At 40.7% G+C, this 10405-nt stretch overlaps 1 non-coding gene across 1 annotated transcript; it reads left to right on the forward strand.

The window, feature by feature from the left end:
- Positions 1–9613: 9613 nt before the first annotated feature.
- LOC123326071 lies at positions 9614–9720 on the forward strand. The gene has a single exon (XR_006540861.1). It is a non-coding gene; the product is annotated as a U6 spliceosomal RNA (small nuclear RNA).
- Positions 9721–10405: the final 685 nt, after the last annotated feature.

The following is a 10405-nucleotide window of genomic DNA, read 5'->3' on the forward strand; positions in this document are numbered from 1 at the left end:
CGAGTCCTTTGGACCTGGTGGCATCTTGAATTTCTTTTGATATTCTGGTTCATTCCCCATGGAACAATAGCATTCTTGTTAACAGTTGACAACAGCCAACTCTTGGGGAAAGTTTAGTTTTTAAAACCCTCCAGAGTGGTTGATAAAGGACAGTGGTTCTCAGCCAGGGATGATTTTTTCTTAGAAGTATTTTATTTATTTATTTGTCAGAGAGAGAGAGAGGGAGCATAATAGGGGGAGCGGCAGGCAGAGGGAGAAGCAGACTCCCTGCTGAGCAAGGAGCTGGATGCGGATAAGGGACTCGATCCCAGGACCCTGGGATCATGACCTGAGCTGAAGGCAGATGCTTCACCCACTGAGCCACCCAGGCGCCCCTCAACCGGGGGTGATTTTGCCCTCAGGGGACATTTGGCAAAGTCTAGAGCCATTTTGACAAGCATGACTCAGCAAGGGTGCTGGTGACATGTGTGAGCAGACACCTGAGACGCAGCTGAATATTCTACAGCACAGGACAGCTCCCCCAATAAAGAATTTTCTGGTCCTGATAGAAGCAACGGAGAACCACGGAGGGCTCTCTGCTTTCCCTGAGGCCTGCATGGGCCTCTCCGATCAACTCGGCGGCAGCCTCCTGAGGATGTGTCCGAAGCCAGACTGCACTGCACAAAGCTGTCACTGGCCTCTCGGCTTCTCTCCTGGAGAAGGCCACACTCGGAGGCCCTTACTGATCTGTATTCCAGTCTCAGGAAAACTCAATGGGTCATCAGTCGGGAAGCTGCACTCTTTAGGCTTTTCTTCTTTTAACTTGTTCCGATTTGTTCTGAAAGGTCAAAATAGATATATTTTGAGTTGGCTAAAGTCAAGGAAATATTTCCTTTGGGTTTCTAAAAATTTTCCTTTCCTTCCTTTCTTCCTTTTTATTTATTTATTTTCCCCAGAAACTGCTCATTGACCTTCAGTGTCTGCCATTGTCCATTGTGTCACGGATACAAAGAAAGCAGGCTGAATGGTGGGAAATTTTTTTTTTTTCCAAATAGGGAAATCCTCATCCTACAATAATCCTCCACAGGCATAACAGCCATTTAAAAATGTTTTTGACAATGAATCGTGGATCACTACATCAAAAACTAATGATGTATTGTATGGTGACTAACATAACATAATAAAATAAAATAAAAAATAAAAATAAAAATGTTTTTGAGAACTAACACACTGAAGGCATATAAAAAAAGCCAGACACCTTGCGCTTCTCATTTGTGAAGGCTCCTTTTGTTTGGGAGGAGGAAGAGGTGAAGGGCAGGCTCCAGCCCCGGAAGGGGCTGGGGGGTGCAGCCAAACTGGACTCCACGGTGGGAATTGAGCCGGGTCTCTCCGCTGACTTGCAACACCCTCATCCATACCGCTTCCTCTGGTGCCTTCAGAACACCGCACCAGAGCTATGAAAATCAATAAGAAAACATTTGCAAAGCACTTTGGGCTCCTTGGAGGAAGGGTCTTGGAGATGGAAGCCGTATCATTATTCACGTTAGACCCGGCGCTGTCATAAAACAGAGAGGAACCTGCTGAGCAGAGTGCTTTGTGATGACTTCATCTTTTTCTGAGCTAATAGCTATTAGTAGCTAATAGAGCTCCATATGGACAGCTTGTCACATAGCTCATATTATCAGCCTGATGGTTTTGTCTGAGTCGCTCTTTTTCAAGCTCTAGCAGAAAGTCAGGCAAACAAATTTTTTTTTTCTCTTCACTTTTTTTTTTTTTAATTGAAGTAGAGTTGACATACAATGTTATATTAGTTTCAGGCATACAACATAGTGATTTGACAATTCTATACATTATACAGTGCTTATCACAGTAAGTGTAGTTACTGTTTGTCACCATAGAACGTTACAGCCTAAGTCCTCAAGAAAGGCCTAGTATATTTTCATTTTGATATATACTTCACTCAGTTTTCAGGATTCATTTCATTGGTGATGTCTTAATACAGATGTTACTGTAATATGTTTGGGAGTGCAAAGGTAAATATAGACTTGGAATAGTAGAATTTGCCACATCTCCTTCAACGTTTCATTTTAGTTGGCCCTTAGCATGTCAGTTATTAAGAATTTATTAAACACTCTCTGTTCTAATGGAAGAGATGAAAACAGACTATAAGATGCAAAACACACATTAAACCTAACAAAGACAAGAAAAGTACATGTAGATTGGAGATAAGAGAAGATAGAGAAGTACTTACCATAAGGAGAAATTTTATAGCAGGTGATATCTTTGTTTGGAAAGCACCAGTTGTGTTGGTGGGATTCTCCACTGACAACAAAGATTTCAATATGGACAGAAAAGATATTGTGCAGATTGCCTCCAAAGAATACAGGGGCTTTGGTCAAAACTAGGAACCACACAATAGCAACAAAGTAAACACTTTGTAGCCTCTGACAGGCATGGGGCAGGTCACAGACCCAGAGCCCGGCCAGGTGGTCAGGCCGGGTGGTCAGGCTAGGGCAGATGATGCTCGTGCTGGGGCCATGGGTCCTGGATGGGCCTCCTCAGCACTGCTTAAGGGAACAAGGCTTAGCACAAGCTACGTGAGCCAAGAAAGTCAGAGGAAAGCATCATCTTCCTCAAGAAACCATGGGTATTCATCACCTGGTCAGGAAAGGGGCATGGGCAAATTTACCACTCCATCAGCAGAGAATATTGTGATCTTAGGCAGAGTCAGGGTGAAGTTTCCTTCAAAACTAGAAGGTTAGATACTTAGAGGAGTAAGTCATCATTTAATATCATTCCTTCTTTTTCTTTTTCTTTTTCTCCTCTCCTCTCCTTTTCTTCCTTCTTTCGTTATTTCTTTCGTTAGTTCTTTCTCTTCCTTGAACCTATTGCCAGGTCTGCTGATCTTCCAGTCGCTGAATTAAGCATTTAAGCATTTCTTACTTTTACATACAAAGTGACTTGAAAGTTAGCATATGTTTTTTTTAATTTAATTTAATTTTATTATGTTATGTTAGTCACCATACAATACATCATTAGTTTTTGGTGTAGTGATCCATGATTCATTGTTTGCGTATAACACCCAGTGCTCCATGCAGTATGTGCCCTCCTTAATACCCATCACCGGGCTAACCCATCCCCCCACCCCCCTCCCCTCTAAAACCCTCAGTTTGGTTCTCAGAGTCCATAATCTCTCATGGTTCGTCTCCCACTCTGATTTCCCCACCTTCATTTTTCCCTTCCTTCTCCTAATGTCCTCCATGCTATTCCTTATGCTCCACAAATAAGTGAAACCATATGATAATTGACTTTCTCTGCTTGACTTCACTTAATATAATCTACTCCAGTCCCATCCATGTTGATGTAAAAGTTGGGTATTCATCCTTTCTGATGCTGCATAATATTCCATTGTATATATGGACCACATCTTCTTTATCCTTTCATCTGTTGAAGGGCATCTTGGCTCCTTCCACAGTTTGGCTATTGCGGACATTGCTGCTATGAACATTGGGGTGCATATGGCCCTTCTTTTCACTACATCTGTGTCTTTGGGGTAAATACCCAGTAATGCAATTGCGGGGTCATAGGGTAGCTCTATTTTTAACTTTTTGAGGCACCTCCACATTGTTTTCCAAAGTGGCTGCACCAACTTGCATTCCCACCAACAGTGTAAGAGGGTTCCCCTTTCTCCACATCCTCGCCAACATTTGCTCTTTCCTGCCTTGTCAATTTTTGCCATTCTAACTAGTGTAAGGTGGTATCTCAATGTGGTTTTGATTTGAATTTCACTGATGGCTAATGATGAAAGTTAGCATATGTTGACCTCCATGGTCATCAGCAGTAAGCTGCAGGACCCAAGCTCAGGCCACCAGGGCAGGAAGGCTGGCCTCGAATTCTGAATTTGCTGCTGGGTCACTGTATGTTCCTGGGCAAATTCCTTAACACTCCCAAGTCTTACTAATTTCTCATCTCCCTTACAATATTGTTAGGATTAGAGGACATGGATTTTAACAGGACTAAGAGGGGGCCTGGACTATATAGGAACCTAGAAGGTGCTAGCTCTCATTACATTGGAACAGAACGGCCATCTACTAGCTTGAAAGAATTGAACACTTTCTTAAGTGTCTGACCCATCTGGGACTCCAAGAGTGACTCAAGGCCGGGGAAGAAAGTTACGAGGGTACACCACACAATGTTTTTGAGAAGCTTGACCACCAAGCTCACGGGCACTTCAGTGTTGGCTGAACTGAATCTGAATACTTATTTGGAAGAAGTAAAGAGAATGCCAGGGCTGTAAGCACCCCCGGGATGGCGTTATAAGCACCATGATAGCTACTGATCATGAACATCAGATTCTCCAATTCGTTTTGTGTGCAAAAAGAAGCACCAAGAGCAGAGGCCTAATTCTTCCCCACAGCATCTCATATTTATAATCTCATTTCCTCTCCCAGTGCTCAGTTGACTCAGACATCACCGTCATACCTTACAGAGCTTGAAGGGAAATTCTCTGGGATACAGAGTAGGGCAGTGGTGAGACTGGGCCCTACTTGTAAGTACTCCTTAGGTCATTAATAATTTAGGCAGATAAAGAGCTTTGTTGGTATCAGCAAGTGCCTCACTTTGTCTGATTGCTTTTCCCACCCAGGAGAATTGATATTATTGTCTCAGTCTAGACTGTTCCCTAGCTTATGACCTAGAATGGCTGCTATTACTTCCATGTGGTCAACCCTGTAAGTCTCTTTTCAGTTTCACACAGTAGAGAGAAGCAGGTGTGCGCTAGGTCTGCAACGTGGGGGTCTGAACCCCCACTGCTTATTTATCACCTTCTGCCCGCTTAGTTTCCATTGGGGTCTGGGTATTTGAAAGCTATTGCAGAGATGACTTCCGGGCTGAGGCAGAAGAAAATGGAATCATGGGCTCTTCGCCTTTTGATACCTGCACCTGATGGAATTTTAAAAAGTGAAGAAAACAAAACCCTATCAACTGGGAATAATGAGCTGTAGTCTAACCAAGAAAGAAAAAACAAAGCACAACCTAGTGTCATAAGAGCCAAAGAAAGAGTAAAGGAAGTAAAGAATCTTTTGTAAAAAGCAACACGAGATAGTTCCTAACCCACATACGCATGGCCATGCTCCACTCTTCTCAGTATAGTCAACCTTATCTCGATTTCCCACCCTCATGCCAGACCATTCTAATGGACATCCTATCTGGGCATCTCATCATTTCTTTTCCAAACACTTCAGAATGTCTCTCTAACACAGGAGAACTCATTTATTTTACTTTTGGTCTAACTCCAATGCCACTATCACGCCGAAAAACAATGAATTCCTGACTTCTCATGTCCAGTCACAGTCCAAATTTCCCTGATTTTCCTGTAAGTGTCATTTTACAATTAGATTTCTTGAACCAAGATCCAAAGAAAATCCACACCTTACACTTGGTTGATAAATTTCTTATTTTTTCCTTGTCATTTGTTGAAGAAACTGGGTCAAGCATGTCATTTTTGGTAGATATGATTGGATGACGACAGATATAAAGTGGATACTTTCATGACTTTGAATAGTTTCCTGAACTCTGTGTATTTAATGACTTTTTGTCCTATTGTTTATTGCCAATCCCTCAATCCCTGATGCTTCTCTTGGTTTGGTACAGTCTCTGATCCGGTGTTAGAACATCCCAGGTTCTATCCTGCTCTGCCCGCTGCTTCGCTGTCTCCCTCTTATCCCCTGCAACCTCATCTTGTAGGTCTCCGCTCAAGGAGAGCATCCACAGAGAAACCTTCCCGGGCTTTCTTGACCAGATATACATTCCCCTTAGTGTATATCCTCAATGTACCATGGACCTTCATTCTATATTGTTTATCAGATTATCACTCTACTTTTATTTATTTGTGTAAATCATTTTTTTAGAGGGGGTGGGGTAGAGGGAGAGGGAGAGAGAGAATCTCATAACTCTGAGATCTCATAACCTGGCGCTTGATCTCATAACCCTGAGATCATGACCTGAGCCGAAATCAAGAGTTGGACGCTTAACCAACTGAGCCCCCCAGGCGCCCCTTTGTATAAGTCATTTAATGCTTGTTTCCCTTATGACTATACTTATTCTGTCATTGTATTCCTGGTACTTAGCCCCAAGCCTGACACACGGTAAAAGCTCAAGGAATATTTGTGGAATGAAGAAACTGTTTATGAGCTTTAAGAAGTATCTATACAGTCCTGTGAATATAAGATAGGAGCTAAGCAATTTACCACCACCTTTGTGAGTCCCTCCACATTTAGGTTTTTGCATTCCTATTACTTGTACAATGTTATCGTAGGATTACATTTTGAATGCTAATTACTGCTGCTTTGTCATTTTGGATCTTTTTGAAAATGCCTGAATGCTATCTTCATAGCTGAATGACAGCATGGCCTGGAAAAATGACTAGGTAACACATGTCAGACAATCGCAAAGAATAGCAGGATTTCATGTTTTGTGCTGTATCACAAAAAAAATTGCAGCGTGTTTCTGTCACATGCCAGTACACTTTATAATTCAAAGTATTTCTAATTTCATAGTTCTTTACATGAAAACAAGGATGGACAGTCTCTACAATGAATTCAATAAAACTATTGAGTTAAACATTTTTCATATGTGTTCTATAGTGATCATTTTTTAGTTGATATATAGATAAATCAAGAAAATAGTAAGGAGAGGATTGAAAATTTGTTGTTTGACCCAGAAATTCCAATCCTATCTTTGTACCCTAGAGAACTGTTTACACTCATGCTCAAAGAACTGTATTGAAGACTGTTTCAACATTGTTTACAAAAGCTTGAAATGTGAAGACAACCTAAATGTGGTTCATTCACATAATGTAGTACTACAAATCAGCCAGAATATGAGCCAGAGCTAGAAGAAAATAATGATCAATTTCAATTTTGTGTTGAACTAAAAAGAGAAAGTTGCAGAAAAATACATGGAGTATATCATTTATGTCAAGGCTTAAAAGCATGCAAAAGAACACTATACATTTAAATGGACACACAGAACTGTACTTACAGGGTAAATATGTGCACTTATAACTGCCAAGTTCCAGAAAGCTGGGAGTGGGAGCATGGGGAGGGGCTGAGGGGAGAGAGTGCAGTTGGGGAGAGGCAGGGGAAGGGGGCTTCCACCGTATTTGCACCATTTTGTGTCTTAAGCTCACTGATGAACATTTATTCTATTCATCTTTGAAGTTTATGCATCTTGTAGGATTGAAGTATTTAACAGTACTAAGGAAAACTATGATGTTGAGTAAAATTTAACCTCTGATGACTAAAATCCATCTTATTATTTTTTTACTAATACACACAGCAGTTCAACAGTTTATAGAACCTGCTCTTTACCTATAGTTATTTTCTTGTTTCCTTCCTCCTTTTTTCTAATTCTTTCCTTGAGTCTTCCATACTTCTCCCCAATCAATGATGTGTCTAAAAAATTAGATCTTATCTTTCTTTATCTATCCATCTAGCTATCTTTCATCTCTCCACCCATCCATCATCTATCTACCCAGATGTATATTTATATCAAATGTTAAAAGACAAAATTCTACTGAGTAAATTTTTAAAGATCTTATTGGCTTTATTCAATGATTCATGAACCAGGCAGCATTCCATCTAGCAGACAGAAAGGAGCTCTGAGGTGCTGTACAAAATGGAAGACTTTTATAGACAGAAGGGAACAGGAACAAGGAAGTTACATGGGATAAAGATGTGGGTTGGTTAAAGCAAGGTTACTTTCCTTTAGGGGAGAGCAGGGATCCACCAGGCAGATTACCTAGTTAGTGTTGGTCAGGTGATTCCTGACTGACTGGTTTAAGATTCCATTTCTGGGAGAGCAGAAACTGTAATTAGGTCTCCATTTGGTGACACAGGGCTGAGCATAAGCGACTCCCTTTGGTACCTGTTGTCTTGTTTTTAACATGAGAAACATGATTTACTCTATCGACTTCGAGTTTGACTTAAATCCTTCTAGTTGACAGAACCAGCTCTAAAGTGCTTTACACTTTGGGGCACCTGGGGGGGCTCAGTGGATTAAGTGTCTGCCTTCAGCCCACGTCATGATCCTAGGGTCCTGGGATGGAGCCCCACATCAGGCTCCCTGCTCAGTGGGGAGCCTGCTTCTCCTTCTCCCTTTTTAACCCCCCCCTTGTGCTCTCTCTCTCTCTCAAATAAATAAATAAATAAATAAATAAATAAATAAATAAATAAAATCTTTAAAATGCTTTGTACTTTGAATTTGGGAAAAGGTCTCCCAAAAAGGAGGGGAGGGGTAGCAAAATTCCAATAAACTTCTGGAAAAGCTCAGCATTAGTTACACTGGGTTTCTCAGCTCTGTGAAGTCTCTGAGTTCTGTTCTGAGATGGAGAAGCTGCCAGACATCTGTGTGATCTTTTTTGGGTTGCCGGAGGTAAGTCGCTGGCTGTTATCTTTTATGTTATTTGTCACTTGCTGATTTTCTTGAAAGAGCTCAACTTGAGTGCTTTTGTTTCAGCTTTAGTCAGTGCACCCCCCCCCCCCACAACTGCTGAGAAACTCTTCGTCTATCTTACATCTCTCACCTTGTTTGGAGTGAAATAGAAGTCACACCTTGGGGCGGGGGGGGGGGGGGGGAATGGGAGAAAATTAAATCTTGCACAATGTGTGGCTTTTTTCCAGAGTTCCCTGCAGGGTAGCAGCTAACTGTTTAATTATGCTGTCTCTTTGAGGCATTTTAAAGCCAATTTTCTGGGAGAGTGGATTGTTACACTGCTGCTATTTTGAGAAGAGCGAGCAAAATGTTTAGCTTTTTCTTGTATTCGTACAAATGACGTGAGCCCGGTGATGTGGTGACTCAGTGGCTTAGGATACTTTGCACAGGCTTCGGAGAGGAAATAAGCAGGTTAGAGTATTACTGTTGCCAGATCCAAAGAAGGAAATATCAAATAGTAGCCTTGAATTCAGAATGTCCCAAAATGCTTTTGCCTAGAGCATATGAATATATGTATCAGAATTCAATACAGACTCTTCCATACTGGGGAAAAAAGGATCTGGGGATGGCCTGAGATTTCCCCAAGATCAATAATGAGGTCTTGTCCTCTACTTCCAGCAACGCCTTTATCTTTTCATCTTGTGTCCTCCGAGTGCCACCGACAGCCAGCATGGAGCCAGTTACTGAGCTGTAGATTAGAGGAAACTCATGAGTTTACCATGGCAGCAGTCTATTGTCTTCAAGAGGGCAGGCAGGGAGTCCAAACTTTCTTTGTGTTTCTCTTAGAACCAAGACAGTATTTGCTCAATAAGTACTGATTACGGGACTGACCCTAATTCGCAACACTGTATCATGGTGCCACAATCATTAAAAAGGTTTGATTTTCACAAACCAATAGACAGACAAATTACTGGAATGGCATAGAGGGTCCTGAAGTAGCCCCAGATACTAAAGGAGCTAAATTAATATATGATAATTTCAAAGCAGTTGGGAAGAGATAGATTATTTAATAAATGGTTGAGACAACTGAAAAAAAGTTGTAACTCGACACCAAATCCATTCCAATGACTTAGAAATTTAAATGTAAAAAATGACTGCTAGCATGGGAGATTTTTTAGAATGAATATTAAGAGGTAGAAATGTGCTCACTATGGCAGCACATATACTAAAATTAGAAAGATACAGAGAAGATTAGCATGGCCCCTGTGCAAGGATGAACATTTCTACACAGCAGAAAGCCTAAAAAGGAAAATTAGAAACCACAACTGGGAGAAAGAAATACTTGTAATGCACAAAAGAAGGACCTCATCGTCCAGTACAAAGCATTAGCGGACCAGTAAGAAAAAGATCTTAGAAAATGTGCAAAGAACTTGAATGAACAATATATTGGAAAAAAAAAAAAAAAGTGGTTGTACCACGTAAAAGGATGCTTGATATCATTGAAAATAAAAGAAATAGAAGTTAAAATCATGAACACAGTTTTTCACCTATCAGATATATCAGATGGTCTTGCAAGATCAGATAATTAGATAATACACATGGGCTGGAAAAAGGCAGTCCCATACATTGCTGGTGGGAGTATAAGCCTCGCTATCTTTTGGAGGTAAGTAGACAATATCTTTCAAAAGTATACATACTTTTAAATTTGATAATTCAACTCCTAGGGACTGATTCTACTGATAGGACATAGGTGCATAATGAAACAAATATTTATTGTGCTATTGTTTGTAGTAACCTAACACTAGACAAAATTTAAATGTTTATTAAGTAGGGGCTGGTTAAATAGATCATAAAATAAGTTGATAATGGAATCATTAATATAACTATTATAAAGCAGGTACATCTATGTAGACCAACATGAAATAATCCTCCAGATATACTATTTAGTTTTAAAAGATGCACAGAATAGTGTACTCCTATTTGTGGCATTTTA

The sequence above is a fragment of the Neomonachus schauinslandi genome, chromosome 10 (genome assembly GCF_002201575.2).
Source record: "Neomonachus schauinslandi chromosome 10, ASM220157v2, whole genome shotgun sequence".
Classification (NCBI taxonomy): Eukaryota; Metazoa; Chordata; class Mammalia; order Carnivora; family Phocidae; genus Neomonachus; species Neomonachus schauinslandi.